At 43.3% G+C, this 17,389-nt stretch overlaps 1 protein-coding gene across 1 annotated transcript in view; it reads left to right on the forward strand.

The window, feature by feature from the left end:
* Positions 1–220: 220 nt before the first annotated feature.
* LOC306939393 (neural cell adhesion molecule L1-like protein) overlaps positions 221–17,389 on the forward strand; it is a 91,688-nt gene continuing 74,519 nt past the window's right edge. Inside the window, exon 1 of the mRNA XM_079523980.1 lies at positions 221–274. The gene's annotated coding sequence lies outside the window, so the exon portion shown is untranslated. The remainder of the gene's footprint in view (positions 275–17,389) is intronic.

The following is a 17,389-nucleotide window of genomic DNA, read 5'->3' on the forward strand; positions in this document are numbered from 1 at the left end:
GCGCGATATGAGGAGATAGCGGCCGAACGACGCGGAGGGTAAGTGTGTGACGTGACTGCCGTGTGAGTGTAGTGTGTTGCAGTGTGTCAGTGACGTGTCAGTGATGTATGCAGTGTGTGACTTTGGGTCCCTTTTCCTGGGTTGGGTACAACTTCTCACTTGTATATATAGATGACATGACTAAACTAATCTAAATCTACACAGGTGTTTGGATTGCCTTTGTTCATGGGACAACTGGACAGTCAACCAGTGATGTAACGTCTTCATCATGAGAGTGGTGAGTGACTGACTCAAATGCTTTTTCCTTGGAGACTATAGTACCAGTACATTGCTGAACTAGAAAAGTGTGGTTGCCGTAATTGACTAGAAAAGTGTGGTTGCCGTAATTGCTTATATAGGCCCCTCCCACTAATCTTGCCAGCCAATTACAATGTCTTGATCACATGACTATGGAGAGCATGTGTACCGATTTGCGTGAAATTTGGATAAAATCTGAAGGAGTAATATTAGAAAATGTGTTTTACATATGTCGGCCTCCTGGTGGCGCTATAAAGAGCAGATGTGAAAAATTCCAGGCAAAGGTTTTTCCTTGGCCTCTAGGGAGTTGGCATACAAAGTTATCCACAGATCCGTGCAGTTAGAGGTAAAAACACTTTTCTGCCAGTTATAGCGCCACCATGAGGCTGAGTTGAAAATGTTCATGTGGCATTTCTTCCTCGGCCTAGTGGGAATGTGCGTGCACAATTTCACGGAAATCACACGATGTGTTCATGATTTGCAGCATTTTGTTTGAAACTGAGCACTCCTGCTTGATTTGGAAGCCAATCTTAGCCAATCAGGATGGAGTCTGAGAAATCTGAAAGACTCGTTTTGTTGAATGGCTCTAGAGAGACTGTGTACCAATTTGCGTGATGTTTGGACAAAATCTGTAGGTGTACTGTCCAAAAACTTGTTTTGCACAAAGCGGCCTCCTGGTGGCGCTATAACAGGCCGTTCTGGAAATTTTGGGTTCTGGTTCATCGTTGGCATCCAGGGAGTGTGTGTGCAAAATTTGGCATCGACCGGGTTAACGGTGCCGGAGATTAGCTGATCACAGACGGACGGACGGACGGACGGACGGACACACGGACGGACGGAGTGCAAAACATACTCTCTCCCCATGCCTTCGGCCTGGTGGAGACAAAAACACTTGAATGTGAGTTTTTGCATTTTCCCATTCATGTCAATGGGGAAATGTAATGCATAATTATATAATGAATAAATTAATATCAATTCAATTATACAACATTTCTCTTAGAAAAATACGAGCACACGATTCCTGATGAAGCCGGTCGATTTGACATATGGCTCAAAGTAAAATAAAGTGTTACATGTTCTAACTAACATTATTGCCAGCATAGGCATGGGGAGTGTCATTCCCACATTACCCTAATGGCTAAGTAGCCTACCATCACAGTAGATCAGGGGTGCCCACGCTTTTTTGATTTGAGAGCTACTTTAAAAATGACCAGCTCAACAAGATCTACCCACCGAATACCATTGCTGAAAATAGTCATGGAATAGGTAGCGTTTTTTGTATTTAATTTGTAATGCTACCGACGTTTGTGCACAGCAACGCTCTTGATTGTGCATTGTGGGTTTGATGGGGTGCATACTTAGTTTAGACTAGTCATTGGTTAGACATGGGTTAAAAATAATTTTAATTCAAGTGGCAGATGCAAAAAATATATATTTTTAAAATATTCTTTAGGGGAATGTCATGCAATCTACCTGCACAGCCTTTGTGATCTAGATCGCGATCTACCTATTTGGGCACCCCTGCAGTAGATGAATGAAAGGGTTACTGTACTTAATGCTCATGCGAGAGGTGTCAATAAGCATTTGGGAATGATAAAATATGTGAATGCCCTCTCTCTCTCTCTCTCTGCCACTCAGAGTGGGAGGGAATGGGCTGTTGCTGGTTGGTTGAGTAGCCCAGAGCAATTGGCTGTGGTTGGTTCTTTATTCTATCTAGCCTCTGCAGTGTTAATACAGAGAAAGGGGTTGAACCTCTTTCATTGTACAACTCAGCTTGACTGAGATGTAGTAGCTGGTGAATCCAGGGATATTCACTCCCCGTTGTGATGTTTCAGCCAAATGCTCATTAAGCATTCATCGACAGCACCACAACTTCCTGCATGGAATAGAACAGGATTTGTCCTTTCTCCCAAATGTTGTGTACATTTTGGTGTGCTTCCTGAAAGCACATCAGATCAGATTCCCGATCAGTCTGGAAATAATATACAGCAGAGATCTAGAGACTCAAGTGTGAATGTGAGCATGCAACATTGCAACAATCATGTCGTGATTACAATTTACAATTTAGGCATTTAGCAGACGCTCTTAGCGCTCCAGAATGATTTACAGTAAGCAATAACAAAACATTGTAATACATCATAAAAAGTCATCATGAATGATGAATCATACGTAAGATAAGAACAGTGGAATATCTAGATAATGAAACTATGCATATACTATATAGTGCTATGTCTACATACCATGCTATCTAAGTTACATAAATTGAGCCTTTGCATACGCCTGTAGGGACGTCAGGGCTAGGGCAAGTGCTACGGCAAGTGCTACGAGGTGGGCTTTCAGACTTCACCGGAACATTGGGAGTGAGTCTGCAGTTCTGATTGCAATGGGAAGTGCATAAGTGCATTCAATAGTTTTGGAGCCAGAAGGGAGAAGAGTTTGGGACATGTGGAGCATTGCCCCTGTGTTTTTAGTGAAGGTACTTCCAGCTTCCCTGTGTTGGCTGATCTGAGTAGGGTTCGATCAGACTTGCCAGATATGGGGGTGCCATACAGTACCTTTGGTTGCTTTGAATGCCAGCATCAGAGTTTTTGGCAGCGACCGGGAGCCAATGGAGGGAGCGGAGAAGGGGGAGAGAAGGGGGAAACATGTGAGAAGACCAAGCGAGCTGCAGCATTTTGGATCAATTGGAGAGGCTTAAGTGTGCATGCCGGTAGGCCAGTAAGGAGGGAGTTACAATAGTCAAGTTTTGACATGACTGACATTGTCTGGATAAGGAGCTGGGCTGACTCCTGGGTGAGGAAGGGTTGAATTCGTCAAATGTTATAGAAGAGTGTAAACCTACAGGATTGTGTGGGGTGGGAAATTTGGTATAGTCTTTTTTATTGGCCTAAAATATTGTCTATATACAAACATTCATGAATCCACTTGCTGACCGGCTGTCAGTATTGAGCACTTTTTTTATAGGGGTTTCTTGTGACCCTACCATTAACATCCAATATAAGGCAAAAATGTCAAACTTTCCTTATATGCTTTAAGTAGCATGTAAGTAGTTGATGTCAAACTAGGGGGGTTTCATGATTCTAAATCCATTCCAAACATTAGTTCTGCACAAAAAACACTCCTTGGGCTAAAAATGGCCATAGCCGTCATGACAAATGTGATGGGATCAGCACAAATGTGATGAGGTCAGCACATTTTGGGCACATTTGGGCAAGGCTATGGCTGTTTTTAGCCCAAGGAGTGTTTTTGTGCAAAACTAATACTTGGAATGGATTCAGAATCATGAAAACCCCCTAGTTTGACATGGACTTAGCTGGGAAGAAGAGAAGCTCAGTCTTGTCTCATGGGTGATAAGTTGGCAAGGACCAGTTTATGATTTAGACTTGAAAATGTTGGACCAGCAGACTGACCGACAGACCGACTGAGTGGCTAGTGTAGCAGAGTGGCTCAGAGCCTCAGCCTGATGGCCTCAAAAGTCAAATATCTATAGGGATATCCCTTTGGTCTAGTGGTTAAGATAATATACTTTCACGTGGGAGACCCGGTTTTGAATCCCGGGCGTTACAATGGTGCCGTGACCCGGATCGGGCTTCCCTGTGGGAGGAGGTCAAAATGGGGGTGAGTGTAGCAGAGTGGCTCAGACATAGATATTAAAACAAGAATTGATGAACATCAATTAATTACCAGCTGCGTTGTTATTATATCTGCAGATATAGCAGATGTGCTGATGGAAATATCTGTGTCTATCTGTCCATCTGTCTATCTGTCAGGATCTGTCCAGGTGACTGCTGTACAACGTGTTGCGTGCTGAAAGTATAGCTGATCTGCAAGCTCAGAACGTCGCTTCCGCAATACGTTGTGAGCTTGTAGATCGGCTATTTTCAGCATGTGGAAATATGCAGGCACACACACACACACACACACACACACACACACACACACACACACACACACACACACACACACACACACACACACACACACACACACACACACACACACACACACACACACACACACACGTGTCTGCTTCGCATTACTTTACCTGGGTTAGCTTGCGTGTTGTACTTGAAACTTGACATAAGAATCCCTTGGATTATAACATTGGCGTGCGACGTATTAAAAACTAGTGGGTTGTTGTTGCAACTTTCTGGCTGCAATGCAATACTATCCCATTGCAATACTATCCCATAGGGTAACTACGGCAGCCAATGAATTGATAAGTTGCCACAATACCAACCTATAGAAAGTAGACCAGCCTGCTTCACAGCTGGTAAAAATATACATGTAGATGCCTCATTGGCCACTGCAGTTCATTGGAGAGACCTGTCTCCAACGGGAGGAGGAAGTCAAGTGGAATCTTGAAGGCAAGTGCTGCTGGGAAAGAGGGAGTCGCGCCTCTGATTGGCCTACCGAACGTCCCAACGTCCCCTTCCGTCCGTCCGCTATGCTTCACAAGGAATCTCGGGAAAGCTTGCCAATGCAATCACGCATCGCCATTGCCTCCCGTTGAGATGCAGACGCCCCAGAGCCGGAACAGGCGTCTACCTCTACATGTCCATTGGCTCAGAGCCTCAGCCTGATGGCCTCGAAAGTCTAATATCATCCCCCGGACCATAGGGATATCCCTTTGGTCTAGTGTAAGATAATGGACTTTCACACGTGTTCGAATTCCAGGCATTACACTTATACTAGCTCTGTGGTCACAGCTAAAAATGGACTGTCACTTATAGCTAAATTAGCACTTTTACTGTATATGAATGAATGCATTAACTCAGGGGTCTGCAACCTTTTTTACATGAAGTGCCATGTTTTCATTTTCTTGATAATCAGTGTGCCGTATCAACATAAAGTTGAATTATGTCACCACATCAAAATGTAATATTTCCATCTGATTTTGATTGTCCATAGGCTGTACATAACTTTCACACAGACTCAGAGCCCAGAGTTTGAGTGAATGTAGAATTATGTGCAGGGTGTAATTTATATGCGAGTGGACTTCATTTCACAGACTAAACTTTTTTGAATACTTCTTAATATTAAAATAAAAGATCTCTCTCACACACTTATGCCAGTGTGCCAGTGACCACCCTCCCCTGTGCCAATGTTGGCACCCGTGCCTGAGGTTGCCTACCCCTGATGATTAACTTACACTTACACCATTGCACCACTTACCCATTTCATCTCATTTCATTTCATGAGCAGTGAGCACACACAACTCCACCCCCAAATACTAACACAACACATCCACATGCGCAAACACATTAACTGTAACACACAACATTTTTCTCTTATTTTCCCTCCCTTGCTGCTCATTTAGATGAGAGCACTCTCTTCACATGTGAATTTAACTTTTCACACCCACTGTTCAATGGCATTTTTGTTTTGTACAGGTTTATTCCAGATACACTGAAGGCCAGATGGTGAGTGGTTTGTCTGCGTACAGCTCTTATGAAAATGGCCCTAAACCCATTAGTGGTGACGTTGAAATGTCATAATGCCATTGCTTTGACACCGGTGGCGTACACCGGTGGCGTACACCGGTGGCGTGGGATGCACTTTCCAAGGACAACTATTCAGATGAGAGACTAAATACATATCGTTTCTGTCCGGAGGAAACCTCATAACTCCAAAATGTTCATTTTTCAGGAAATTAAAAATATAAATTTTTAAAGGAGCATTCAGTGATTTGGGTGATTTGGAAAGCCACCCGGTCCGCCCCGGTAACAAAATGTGCACATGCACGCTCTACAGTGGGGGGAAGTGCAACAGGCCAACAGCATGTGCACCAAGGCTCGATCATGATTGGAGGAAGGCCCCTCTCATCCTGATTGAATGAAGGCTTTGCCACCCGTCACCAAAACTGAAACTAGGGTTTTTTACCCCAGGGGCTCACTGAGGACAGGGAGGAACTCCTTATATGGTCAGCACACTCTATAGTAGGGAGGATTATCCAGGAAAAAAAGTGATATTTGAATTAAGTCAAATCACTGAATATACCTTTAAGGAAATTAAGAAAACCTTATATTTTTTAAACAATGCAATACTACCTCATAAAGGTTGGTGTTGTGACTTTAGATTTGTCTGAGTTTCCCAAAGGAAATATGCATAGTGAGGGCGTGTGGTTCTTCTCAGCAACACCCCCTTTCACTGTGAACATAGATATTCCGTGCATAGATGTGCCACGCAATGGTAGGCCTGAGGCCTGGTATAGAAGGCCTCAGGCCTACCATACCGGCCTGACCGGTCAATAAAAGAATGCTGAATTAACTAGCTTGTATTGGTAACTTTGACTGCACAATAGCCTCCCATTTAACCTCCTTGTGTAGGCCCATATATATTAACCCACAATCGAATGTTATTCCATTTAATTCACTTGCACAATGGGACAGTAGTGTTTTTATATAGGCCTACATTTACCTTGCCGACATCACTTCACTCTTAAATTGTTGGTTTTACTACTGCCACATGTCGACAGGTGTGGACAGGTGTGTGTAGGCTAAAGAGGCTTTAGGGAAACAGGTTTGCTTCTAAATGTATTCATGCAGGAGGCCTTACGTGTGCAATGAGGACATGTATAGCTGTGCTCTAGTCTAGGTTGTCTATTTCTATGTTGTTGTGTTTGACAGTGTTTCCCAAAAAAGGACATAGTGTCTGATTGGCTGCCATGCAGCCAATTAGGCCGCACACAGGCTTCTGTGTGCGGCCTAGAGGGGTGTGTTCAAGCTACGTGCAACACAACATTTCTTTGGCCATTGGCCCGGTTTCCCAAAGGACACCTCTTTCACCATGGTGTAAGAGGTATGGTGTTGCACATGCTCAGTTGCCCTCTAGGCCGCACATGAAGCCTGTGAACATAGACATTCCGTGCATAGATGTGCCACGCAATGGTAGGCCTCAGGCCGTATGGTAGGCCTCAGGCCGTATGGTAGGCCTCAGGTCTACCATTCTGAAAATTAATTTAATAATATTTGGACTGCTGGACAGCTGACAGTAGGCTCTCTTCACTCTTAAAAAAATGTAATTCAATTTAATTTCTTTGATGCTGAAGTAGGCCTTAATTTCAACGTTTTTATATTTAAATGAGATGAAGAAAGTCACCACTCGCACCACACATTTCTCTGCGAATGGTTTTAATACTGCCACATGTCAACAGGTGTGTGTAGGCTAAAGAGGCTTTAGGGAAACAGGTCTGTGTATTCATGCAGGAGGCCTTACGTGCGCAATGACGACAGGTATGGCTGTGCTCTAGTCTAGGTTGTGTATTTCTATGTTGTTGTGTTTGACAGTGTTTCCCAAAAAAGGACATAGTGTTTGATTGGCTGCCATGCAGCCAATTAGGCCGCACACAGGCTTCATGTACGGCCTAGAGGGCAACTGAGCATGTGCAACATCATACCTCTTACACCATGGTGTAAGAGGTGTCCTTTGGGAAACCGGGCCATTGTCAATTACTTGCATGAGAAGGAGAGAGGTGGTGGAGTTAGTAGATTTATCAGACAGTTTGAGGGTCCAATGGAGTTAAAAGGTTTTGAAACAATTCCGCAATCATCAAAGTAGTGTATTAAACATGCCATCGTCCATGATTTTTAGTTACCACATGCATATTCTGTCTCCATCCATCACTCTTCCAGAGAGTTACCCCTGTAATTGTCTAATTAGAGCTTGGTGTAAAGCTTTTGCTGCACTCACCATGAAATGCTTGGCAAATTAAGCCATAATCAGGTGTATGTGCATTTCAGCAAGTTACATTTAAGACCCCTTTTCAATGCTTATTGGAATTATAATCCACACCACTTGCAAAGTCATTAGAATGCGGACACAGGCCTGAAATGTACTTCAATGGGTATGTTTCAACACAATTTAAATGATGGTGGAGCCATGCTCCATTCTCCATGCTGAATCCCCCAGAGGTGAGAAATGTGCTATATAAAAATAAAAGTGAATGAAAAAATACCCTTGGAAAAAAAGTAAAAGAAAATCTCCTCTAGTAATCATTAGACGCGCCAACCGGCCCTTCTCCCATGACAGTGAGGTGTTTCACCAGGAGAGTGAGAGTGTGTGGGGGTTCATGCGATATTCCCCAGTTCCCCTCCCTGCTGAGCAGGCGCTCTGACCCACCAGGAGTGTCTGGTACAGTACCGCGGATACAAGGATACAATCCCCTGCTGGTTTCCCACGCGCAGACATTGCTAATTGTGTTTGTTTGCCTCTCTACCACCTGGATGTCCTGTACATTTCTAACTATGACTTTGACATACTGGCTGTAGTGTGGTTATCTTTTTCTTTCACTGTTGAGGAATGCTCAAAGTGCAAGCCTTTCATTACCAGCAGCAATGACCTCTACTCTCTGTATTGTTGTGCGTTTGATAGACACTTGAACTTGAATGCTGGATGATGCAAGGCTAGATGAAGTGCCCTTGAGCAAGGCATTGAACCCCTAACATGAAATGTTCTATGAGCAGGGTCTGGCTGTAAACAAGTTCGTCGAGCTTAGTCCATTCACCCTGGGTAAACAAAGAACTTTGCTTTTTTTAGATGCAACCCCTCATATCAAATATGTTGAATTTGATTGGCACATACTGTAACACATACACTAGGCTTAGCACTGCACAAAAGGCCCTCTCTTTATCTGTCAGACAGAAACTACCTTGGCCTACTCCAGTCTAGAGCAGTAGTTTTCAACCTTTTTCATATCAAGGCCCATTATTTATTTGGCATTTGAGCCATGGACCACCATTTGATGAGATTTTGCCTCTCAGACTCCGAATATGTTGTTGGATAAGATTTTGTCCACAATTACATGCTGTATTGATGTGGTACAATTAGGAGAGATAACAGGCAAACGTTGATCAAAACAATGATTTTACATTCTCTAACTATGTAGACTTCTTGTAAATTAAGTAATGCAGATGTTTAACAATAATGTAACTCTTGAGAGTGTAAAATGAAACCAAATGGACCCATAAAGGTCCCCAGACCACTGGTTGAAAATCACTGCTCAGAACAAAAATACATGGCCTGGATGCAACTGGGACGTATCCTCAGTGATGTATCCCTTCACGGTCATCAGGGTTTCGGGTCTCTCGAACATCATACCCCTCACTCGGGTGACCCAGCCGGGGTGATCAAGTCCCGACTTACGTCCCAGTAGCTACCCTCGATCAGACCCACTAGGGAAAGACAGGGCCGCACAATCCGTTGGAACCACTCCGGAACTACTGTGCCGGGACAGAGAGGTACAGTTCTGGTATGTGGAGGGACTAGGCTCTGTGGGTTGCCTCCTGTCCGGGCCCCTCCTATGTCTCACCAGGTCCACTCCTGCTCTCACCAGGAGTACCGCCAGGACCTGTGCTCTAGTCTAGACCTACTAGCCCAGTGGTTCCCAAAGTGGGGTCCGGGGACCCCCAGGGGTACTTGAGGGAGTTCCAGGGGGTCCCCAGCTAAATGATAGTTTGGAACCAGATTAACCCTTATCGGTCTGTAACTCATTTGTACACTCTCAGAGTTTAATTGTACAATATAAATTGGGGGTCCCAGAGATAGAAATGCCATTAAATGGGAGTCCATAGACTAATGCATGTCAAACTGCAGGGGGTCCTTGAAATTAAATGGGTTGAGAATCACTGCTTAGAGCCGTAAAAATCTTCTCATATGGGGGTCCCTGGCATGTATTTTCTAATGGGGGTCCGCAGGCTAATGAGTGTCAATTTGGGGGTCCTTGACATGAAAAGGTTTAGGAATCACTGTACTAGCCTACATTTCACTGATATGGACCTTTGTAGGCCTGACATTTAGACAAGTACACACTGTATACACAAATCCTTTAACTAAATGATAAACTGATTAAATGTATTCCACAACTTGAAATTCAAGGCCATAAATAATGTCCAGGCAATACATGACTAATCACGCATTGAGAGTATTTGAAATTGTGCCAAGCGTGTAGCGACACAGAAGTTAGAGAATGCATTTTGCTGCTGTCAGCACTTGAAACGTTCCACTCTTACCCATCAGGAACAGCCAGTACTGTACCTTGTAAATATTACTGTTGTTTAGGAGGGTGGGGTTGACAATGAATCAACCTGGGGACCATTGTTATTTAAAAAAAATGCTGCAAAGATTCTGTCTATTCTGGGCTAGTGGTGGACAGGCTGCAGGCACAGAGTCTCATGTCATATTCTGGGCCCTGTATTTGTCAGGTATGCATGCCAGTGTGGAAAAAACACTTTCACAGAGATACGCACTTGCAAAATGCACAACATACTTCATTGCTTTTACTGTAAACTCTGGGAATTCTGCCTGAGAACTCATCCAGTACTTCACAAGGGAATGTCTTTCATACATGAGCACAGAGTCTGTGGATCTTAATGAGCTGTTCCTTTTCTGTGGTAGTTGAGCTTGAAATACTTTTGGAATTGAAGCACTGAAGCATGAGGTTCTACCAAGTAAACACCAAGTCAATTACTTGGGGACCACTTGCTTATACACTTATACAGTTGGGTGCCACCGATATTGTCCCTTATCATTTGACCCATTTAGGCCTGACCTCAACATTTTTAAAAATCCTTCTAAATCCTCCAGTTTTCTGAAATAAATATTTTCACGATTTTTCAAAAATAGCAGACCTAAAAGCTCGTAGCGTGCCACTCGGTGGCGCGCTATGAGCTTGATCTCCCATATTTAGGTAGGCCGGGTTGGCCAATCAGATAAGCCAATTATTTTTCTTATTTAGCGGTTTTAATACATACACAAGTGCATTTGAGAAAGCATTCTAAAAATCACAATTTCTGAGAATTCCTCCTGTATTAAAGGAATGAATTTATATTTGAAAAAATAAATAAAAGTAGCTCACCCAAAATGTATTGCTTTCCCAGAGCAGTCCAACAATCACAGATTTTACATATCAATACATTTAATAGTCCTAGAGAAAGCATTGAAGCATATCAGCTATTCAGAAGTACTTTAAGCAGATAATCTACAGATAATGCATAAATGCATAAATTAGGCAATCTCCATGGTGAGCATTGATGAATTTGCTCTTGAAGGCCCATGTTAGCTAGACAAAATGAGAAATAATGTTCAATGGCAGTCTAGAGTTGTCAGTATTTAAACTTCAATGTGTTCTCAAGTTCTAAATTTACATTGGCTTAAGAGCTCCACTTTCCAAATTGACATCACTCCAGTGCGGCACAATACAGTACGTTCCATTCCTTGCACTCTTGCCCAGCACAAACAAACATAACACACATCAAGGAGACCCATTTTACAGTTAATTAATTGAAAGCATGGCTAAGCTGTTTCAACAAACTTTGCTGCTGTGTGTGTTATTTGTGGAGGAGGAGGAGGAGGAGGAGGAGTGTGTGTGTGTGTGTGTGTGTGTGTGTGTGTGTGTGTGTGTGTGTGTGTGTGTGTGTGTGTGTGTGTGTGTGTGTGTGTGTGTGTGTGTGTGTGTGTGTGTGTGTGTGCGCGCGACTGTGCGTGTGTGTGCGTGTGTGCGCGTGTGTGTGTCAGTTTGCAGTCACGTACTGCCTGCTTCTATACAAGCGGCTGGACTCCTATTCACTGTAGTTCAAGTTCAAGCCATGCTTTGGGGTTTTTCCTGTTTCGAAAATGCATGGAAGAGAGAATCTGAACTTGTTAAGTCTATGTATTTGTGTGTGTGTGTGTGTGTGTGTGTGTGTGTGTGTGTGTGTGTGTGTGTGTGTGTGTGTGTGTGTGTGTGTGTTTGTGTGTGTGCACATGCGTGCGTGCGTGCGTGCGTGCGTGCGTGCGTGCGAGTGTGCACACTAGTGGGGGGGGGGGGAAGGGGGGGGGAACTAGTTTTCTTGGAAGGCTGCTTTTCCTCTTGTGAAATCTCCGTCATAATCCGAAATAGAAGGCTCATTGTTAGAATTTCACTATCTTCTCTGACTGTGTGGCATGTTTGCTGATACTGTAGCATCATAAATAATAAAACGGCACGTAGAGTACAACATTGTGCAGTTTCCACCAAACTTTCACCTGCCATTACATCAGAAAGGCTTCACTATTGCTAAAAAAGTATGCGTCTCCGTAAGCATCCTTGGTCTAACCTCTTGCTCAGACACCAGTTGCCATGGTTTCGCGCTCTCTGCCTCTGAACCCTGCCAGCTCCTCGCAAACAAAGAGCAAAGGTCGTGACTGCTCCAGCCGTCAACTGTTTGGTGAAATCACCCCTTTACACATAACAGGGGGACACAGATAACTTTTCAACCCGTCTGAATTGGGGCAACCCTTATTCTCTCCCACGACCACCTAGTGAAACAGGAACTATGGTAATCTGGAAGTAAGGACAGCACACACTCACATACTGTCCTTAACGTCCTTACTGACCCTTTCCTTGAAAGCCCCATCATGCTGCACGTTCAGGGGTGTTAACACAAGCTCCATGGACAAAAGACTGCATTCCTATATGCGCACGAGGAGCATGGTTTGCTGGCACTTGAAATCCTCTTCACTCCTTTCAGACTGAACTCTTTGCTTTTGAACAGTGCCCTCTCTGTTAGGAGCCACTCTTTTGGAGACAACTCACATTTTGAGGCAGAAATACAGAAATACTGTGTGGCACACAACCCTGTTGACAACAAGGGAGGGACAATGTGTCATAGACGTCAGACTGAGAAGTAAACATCTCTTGTGGTCCCACTCCAGCAGATTTATGAATGAGTCATCATCAGAAACTCTCTCATAGTTTTGGTCCCAGAGAGCCTGAAACCCAGAATGACTGGTTAGAAATAAGGCTGGGCGATATGGACAAAATCAAATACCACAATATTTTTGACAAAATACCTCAATATCAATATTGTGATGATTGTGTGGGGATGACTATTGGGGCTTTCTGTCAGGGTGCGTTCAGAGGACCCAAAAGCAGTACGACCAAAAGGCAGGATTCACAGTTCAAGATGTTTATTAAACGATAACTTAAACTTCCCATAAAATGGCAGGCAAAATAAGGACACAGTAAACACGCTGACATGAAATGACGATCTGATAAGGAACTGAACAAACTGGGGTATAGACAAAGACAAACTATACACAGGTGAACTCAAAAAACAATCATACACAGGAGAGGACACAGGTGAAAACACTGACACATCACAAGGTAGGTGAGGTAGGGAACAGTAACTAGGCAGACAGGAAACACTAGGGACCATACTACAAAATAAGATACACAAAACCAACAGAGTAACAGAAAACCAAACAGAACAGGAAGACAAGGCAAAATACTGAACATACAGAAAATAACAGAATGAGTCCAAAGGACTGCAGTATAGGGTGTAACAAAATCTCCTGGAGAGGGCGTCAACATATGTGTCACGTGGTAGCGGCCGCCATACTTGCTGGCTTGTCTGGTTTGTTTACATTGAGCGACCATCAGGTGTGCTTGTATACGTTCTTTTTTTTAAACTGACCTCACAATGGTGCAGACTTGCTCAGTAAATAAGTGCCACAGCAGGTCACGTCGAGGGAATGAGCCAGAAAACGGAATTAGATTTTCAGCTTTCCAGCATGGAGACAGTATCAAGGAACCCAGATTGACGAGTTTACAAAAAGACGTAGAATGGCTTGGATCGGCGCACGGGCGCAGAGACATAACGTTCAACAAAGTATCTAAGCACAGCCGTGTTTGTTCACAACATTTTCCTTGTCCTTGTAATGTATTTTGGCCCGACGTTCTTTCTATCCATCCTGGTGTTGGTTCACTATGTTGTCGCCAAGAACGAGCTCAATATTTACAAAAACATACCACCGTCACTCTATTCTGAGTGATGTGGGCTAGAATTTAATGCCCACGAGAGGGCCGTCCCTAGCTTTTCAGACGCCGCCCCCCTCTTGGTGACGTACACGTTTTCACACGCTATTCGTAAACAAGTACAAAGGCAAGAGTAGTAACAACAACCTTTTTTGACTAAAGCAAATACAGAACATAAATCAACCACATAACCATTAAGGTCAAGCCAAATATTAGTCCAGTGTTTTGGACCTAAGTCAAAGCTCAAGTTCAAAGGCAGAGGAGCGAGGCGTGACACTTTCACAATGTATCTACACAATGATATTTTCTTTGATTAAAAGAGTGTATAATAACAAAGTGTTATTAAACATTGTAAGTACCGGTAGTAGAAACTACAACAAGACAACGTGTATGCCACATTCATATATTTATCAGCCCTAATTAGAACAGCATACTACAGCACAATTTAACAACACCACATCAGACACATATCAGACTGAGAGGATGCCACACTCCTTTCTTTTGTGGTTGCGTGAACTTTGAAGAATTATAACCGGTCCTCACCACCACTCAGAAATTTCACATCTGGCATGTAATTCAATAGTAATTCAAGCTTGTTTTGTTTTTTTCTTTTCTTTTCTTTCTTGCGTACCTCTTCATGCTCAGTATGAGACATTGTGTGGCACTTTGTTTGTGAACTCTTATGCTCGAGTTGCGGCGCATTACAAATATTTGAGGTCACAAACTAGTATTAAAGTATTGGCAGGTAAAGTTGTTATTATTTTTTTACATAATCATTGCTAGAACAGCCACCAGACAACATCATTTACATATAGCCATTGCTTCGTAACAGTCATCAGACAACGTGAGCCCATATTTTGAATTGATGCATTCTGCTATTGTTTGATCCATATTTCCCTCCATGCGGGCCTGTGTTGTGAAATCCTTGGCTCCACTTTTGGAACACACACCATGGGAGGATTAACTTTGACCCCGGCACACAGCTCAATGATTCTGCTCATCTACCAGTGGCATTCGTAACAACAGGCCCTGCAGTGAATGTCTGTCTTTTTCCTGCATGCTGGAATCTGATTCAAATGTTAATGAGCTCCATTCCCATGGTTCGCTCTCCTGTGCTGTAGATATCACCACCACCACCACCACCCCCCAAATAACTCATCCTTCCCCATAACGTTGTCTCGGCCTCACATAAACTAATGCACAGTTGCACATGCACATACACGAGCGTGCAAACACTTTCACACACATGCATGCAGCACACATGCATGCATACATAATTAAGTATAGCTATACACTGTGTAAAACAAACATGCATATGTATGTATGTATGTACGTGTACTGTATGCATGCTACATATAGTTATGTAAGAAATAAACTCATTTACACACACACACCTTCGCACGCACGCACGCACGCACGCACGCACACACGCGCACACGCGCACACGCACACGCACACGCACACACACACGCTCACACTGCTCAGGGGAATCTTTCACTGGATTCACAGCCGTCTTTGAGGCCGTGGTACCTTTCGCGCAGATTAAATCTGTCTAAGTACCATTTGGGAGCACCTTTTCTTTAAAGGTGTTCTTTGAAAATATGGAAATAAAAGCAATGAGGGTGCAAGTACAATATGATAGAATCTACATTACCAGGAACACCTCATTCTAATGAAAGAGATTGATTTCAGGCAGATAGAAAATGCCCTCAGATAAATGTTCCACAGACCTTGTGTGTTGCCAAGGGTTTAACCGTCATGTTACTTCACCTCAATACTGCAAAAAAAAAAACTCTGGGCCTGTTCAGACTTGTCCGTACAATCTGCACCGAAAAGACTCTAGATCTACAAGACAACTTTGCAACTTGTATCCAAAAAGTAATTTCACCCACAGCTTTAATGTGCTGGAGTTGACTTGTAGTGTCACCAAGGCCCATTCTGCCTATTATGACGATTGTGACATCGGGAACACAATGCATTAAAATCGCTTGTCACTGTTCCAAATCTGGTGCTGACCATACATTTGTACATAAGAATCAGAATCATCACATCTCAGGTTTACAGGTGTACAACAGTGGGTGTCATTCATTTGTTGTGCTTGTTTCCAGAAAGAAAAATAAGGAATAAAAGAAGAGGGGGGGAGGAGGGACAGCTAGGGGGAGCAAGGGGGAAAGAAAGAGTCAAAAACAAGCAAGGTATACGTGCGCATGTACTTGCACTGCCGATTATTTGATTGTACAATAGTGCACATGAATGCGGTGATTCCACTCACCTCTGTAATGACTTAATTCAGAACATTGCTGGTCCACAATAACCTACCTGGCCTACAGTATCTCTTGTTTTGTTTTCACTATACTGTATATTGTCAACAGAGGGGTCTATGGCACACCAGCATTTCACTGCACATACTTGTATGAGTGAGGTAAAATTAACCTTCTTGAATGTCACAACAGTTGAAACCGCAACCCGCAATTTAGCACAGGAGCAACTTGAATGTATAGGCGTGTCTGTTGATTTACTGAATTATCTTTGAGAATGCCTTATAGCCTTCTGTTGGCAGCCTTCTTTTTGTTGCACAAACATTGTGGGAAGTCTGTATACACAATAAAATGCTTAGGGTTAATATAACTCTAAAGGTCATTACACACTGGCGAATTAGCGACGCGAATTAAAAATTCGACACCGGAGCGAACACCGGAGCGAACAAATAAAGAGCGAAAACGGTCGCATTTTCGCAAATTCGCACATTCGCCACTGATGTGGAAGCTTGCATTGACTTCAATTGGTTTTAAAAAAAGGCGAATTATTCGCGCGAATAATTCGCGTCGCTAATTCGCCAGTGTGTAATGACCTTAAAGGTCATTACACACTGGCGAATTAGCGACGCGAATTAAAAATTCGACACCGGAGCGAACACCGGAGCGAACAAATAAAGAGCGAAAACGGTCGCATTTTCGCAAATTCGCACATTCGCCACTGATGTGGAAGCTTGCATTGACTTCAATTGGTTTTAAAAAAAGGCGAATTATTCGCGCGAATAATTCGCGTCGCTAATTCGCCAGTGTGTAATGACCTTAAGAGTTAAAAAATTGGCAAAAATGGACGTGCCAGACTTAACGATTCCGTTCTTAGTAAGACCAGTTCTTAGTAATGACAGCAATTATATATTTTTTTCAACATGCTGTCACTTGAACAGATATGCTTGAAACAATTCCTATGTATCCCATAATTACAAGTACCCACCCATATCCTTTAGGGCAGTGGTTCTCAACATGTGGGTCTGGACCCCCAGGGGGTCCCTAGATGCTTTGCTTTATG

The sequence above is a fragment of the Electrona antarctica genome (genome assembly GCF_951216825.1).
Source record: "Electrona antarctica genome assembly, chromosome: 2".
NCBI lineage: Eukaryota > Metazoa > Chordata > Actinopteri > Myctophiformes > Myctophidae > Electrona > Electrona antarctica.